Raw genomic sequence first — 3,822 nt, 5'->3', positions numbered from 1 at the left:
CGGGGGGCAGGGACAAGCTAGGGCTTGGAGATTAAGAGATATAAACTACTATGTATAAAACAGATAAACAACAAGGATATATTGAACAGCGTAGGGATGTGACTTTGTAATAACTTTCAATGGAGAATATCTTCTGAATCACTCTGCTGTACTCTTAAAACTAGCATAATATTGTGTATTCTTTTACATGAGTGCACTACAGTTCATTTAACAGTGCTCAGCAAGTGGCTGTTTGTGTTGTTTCCAGCTTTCCAGTGTTATAAGAAACCCTGTGGGTATGTGGACCAAAACGCCTGCTGAAAAGAGTCTAGTAACAGTGTTGACAGGTTAAATGTGCATTTTAAAATTTGATGGGCACACAAAATAGTACTCCAAAATGGTTATGCCAATATATGGCCCCCTGCCACCTCATGTTCTAAAACGGAGGGCAGTAAGCCTTCTCTGCATAGGGCCATAGAAAGCGTTCTAGGCTTTGCAGGCTATATATACAGTGTCGGTTGCAACTGCTCAGTTCTGCTGCCGTAATGTTAAAGGCGCCACGGACCACGCGTAAATGAATCAACATGTGTGTGCTTAACAAATTTTATTTACAAAACCCAGCATTCCCCTGGGTTGACCCGTACGCTGCAGTTTGTCTGAAAGTGACAGTGAAAGCCGCTCGGGAGTGTCCGACTCTCTGCGACCCTGTGGAATATACAGTCCGTGGAATTCTCCAGGCCAGGATACTGGAGTCGGTAGCCATTCCCTTCTCCAGGGGATCTTCCAAGCCCAGGATCGAACCCAGGTCTCCTGCTTTGAGGGCGGATTCTTTACCCCCTGAGCCACCGGGGAAGCCCGCAATTTGTCTACCTCTGTTCTAAGCCAATATTCAATTATTTCATCCAATTCTACATTGCTTTGTCTCTATCCCATAAAACTTAGCCATATACATTTGAGTTTTCTTAACACTTTAACTTTCCATCTCCTTTAAAAGCTTCACCCAATTTCAACTTGTGTATCATACAAAGAATAATATGGCTCTTTTATTACAGTACTTCATCCAGGGTCATCTTTATTTCTCTCTTGGCTTATCATTTTCCCCTTTCCTACTTCTTCACCTCCTTCTGTAAAGAGTATGGGATTACATCTCTCCTTCAATGAGCCCAGATGCCACCATACTTCCTTTTTTCCACACTGAACCCTGCTTTAAAGTCAGTGATTTCCATCAGCTCCCTCTTCTCCTAACATATGGTGGCAAGTATCCGAAAGATGGAAAAACATAACAGTGATTCCTGAGAATAAGTGCCAATGGTCCCACCATGCTACAGCCTGCCTGTATTATTCTTCCCGAATTATCTGTTCTATCTCTTTTCAACACATCCTCCAAGGAGCTACGGGGAGCTGTCCCACCCAGTTGGCAGAGCACTTAGAAGAATCGAGAGGCTCTTTTGGGGATGGAAAGAATCACAAAGGATTCTCAGAGTGTTTTGGGACTGGAGGATAATGTCAATAGCTGAGATGTCTTTCTTTTGCCTAGTTCAGCACTTAATAATTTTTTTTTTAGATCACCTGTATGAAAAGAGGCTATCAGTTGGCTCTTAAACCGTGCTGTTTAAAGTAGTGAAAATTCAATACAATGAAAACTTAGTTCCTCAGCCATATTGGCCTCATTTCATGTGGCTAGTGGTTATTATGTCAACCGGACCGCACAGAGAACAGTTTCGTCATCACAGAAAGTTCTGTTGGACCAGGGTGCTTCAAAAGTGAGCTGAGGGACTTCCCTGGGGGTCCAGTGGCTAAGACTCTGCACTCCCAATGCAGGGGACCCAGGTTCGATCCCTGGCTGGGGAACTGCGTCCTGCATGCCACAAGTAAAAGACCCTGCGAGCTGCAGCTAAGACCCGGATCAGCCAAATGAATACATATTTAAAGAGTGATCAGAGAGATGGTACAGCATGGTGGGTGGGGCTGTGGAGTCCGGACGTGGATTGAGTTTCAACTCCAGCTTCACCTCTTCCCAGCTGTGTGACCCTAACAAGTTACTTCACCCCCATGTGCCTGGATTCCCTCACCTGTAAAATGCAGATATTAATGGCACCTACCTTTAAGAGTTGTGGTAAAGACTGAATGAGGTGATACAAGCAAAAAGCACTTAGAATATGGCCTCAGATATATAACAAATTGAAAAATGTTAATGGTGTGTCTATAAGGAGAACGCAAGGTCAGGAACACAGAGCTCAAACCCCGTTCAGCTGCCTCTGGTGTCAGGGACACAGCATCTCCTGTCAGCCTGGGAATTTTCAGCCAGGATGCACAGTTCAGGCTGCGGGGTCCAGGCACATGCGATTAGGGCAAATTCCCCAGGGGATTTTGCTACTATGTAGATGCCTGGTTTAAGTTCCTCAGCACTGAAGCATCATTATATACATTACAAAAGGATGCTTTCTTTTCGTCTCCAAAGCAGACACTGAGTCAGGATGGCAATGAAATATTTGACAAGCCCCACCCTGCTGCTCCTTGTGGGAGGCAGAAAATAGATCCCATGGCGTGCTGTTTTCTGCAAAGTGGTAGTTAGCCTCAGGAACATAAGGCCAATTATGGTTAATTAAATGGCAAGGATATTGTACAGGATGGAAGATTTGCATTGTCTATCTTATCTTCCCATCCATTCATCTATCCTATCCACCTACTCACTCTTCTGCTGTACCATCTACCCACCCATCATTACCCATCCACCATCCACCCTCCTTTCTAGTTATCTATCTCCCACTTGTCCATCTACCCATCTACTCGTCCACCTCCCCAACTGTCTCTGAGTCATCCTCTACCCAGGATCCAACTACCAACGGAGATGAAGGGTGTGTGGCTTTTCAGCAGCAACGTCTAGAGTACAGAGAGGGATAAAAGTAAAGCTTCTCAGATTACGCTTGCATCTTTCTCTAGAATCCCTGAACAAGATTTTGCAGTGACACGTGCTGGTAGAAATAGGGCCAAAGCACAGGCCACTGCTGATTTCCATTAAGGAGGTCTGGTAAATCAGGTCGCTGACGGGGAGCCCTCATCCCTGAGAATGTCGAGGAATTTGAAATGCTAATGAAGCCAAGTTCTATTAGCAACACAAAAGTTTCTGACTCAAAGGCTCCAAAGGAATTTCCATCGGATTCAACAGGGAAAGGGAATGCAAAAGTTGCAAATACATCAGAGAGGCCATTGGGCAGAGAGAGGAGTTTAAATTCATCCTGATGTCTGACCAAGAAAAAGGCAAGTAAAAAGCTCAATGCAATTGACTGGGAATTGAGGTTAACATAAAGCCACAGAGAAATCTCTGGGAAATTAGCTACAGGATATAACGCCACCCCCTCAACCAAGGACTTTGAAAACTTCTGTTTGAACGGCTATATGTTGGCTTCCAAAATTCATTTTTGACATTTTATCACTGTTTGATTTTTTTGTTTTGTTTAGTTTTGAGTTAGAGATGATTCAAAAGAAATTAGCTGGGATTTTTCAGAAGGCAAGAGTTTCAAAATTTAGCATGAAAGTATAGGAAGGCCAAAAGGGAACGAATAGACAGAAATATGAAATATCTCCCCTCTCTGTTTAAGCAAAACACAATAATACAATGTAAGGTCACCGCGGTGATTCCAATGGCATGACCATTCCAGGGCTTCACACCCAAGGCCATGTCAGGCAGACTTCTAGGGCTGGGCTGAGGGAATCAGGTACTTTGCACACTAACGTGTCAGAGCCTGTGCTCTGCTGGGACATTCTACCTGGTAAACACCGAGACCCAGGCCTTCAGAGGATGAGGTATTGAGAGAGATGAGTTTCTAGGAGAGCAAATGG

At 44.3% G+C, this 3,822-nt stretch overlaps 1 non-coding gene across 1 annotated transcript; it reads left to right on the top strand.

The window, feature by feature from the left end:
• The first annotated feature begins 1,757 nt into the window (after window positions 1-1,757).
• TRNAG-CCC (transfer RNA glycine (anticodon CCC)) lies at window positions 1,758-1,830 on the top strand. The gene has a single exon. It is a non-coding gene; the product is annotated as a tRNA-Gly (tRNA).
• The last annotated feature ends 1,992 nt before the right edge of the window (window positions 1,831-3,822 follow it).

The sequence above is a fragment of the Bubalus kerabau genome, chromosome 2 (genome assembly GCF_029407905.1).
Source record: "Bubalus kerabau isolate K-KA32 ecotype Philippines breed swamp buffalo chromosome 2, PCC_UOA_SB_1v2, whole genome shotgun sequence".
Lineage (NCBI taxonomy): Eukaryota > Metazoa > Chordata > Mammalia > Artiodactyla > Bovidae > Bubalus > Bubalus kerabau.
The sequence above is the reverse complement of the archived record's forward strand: the minus strand, read 5'-3'. Positions and strand labels throughout refer to the sequence as shown.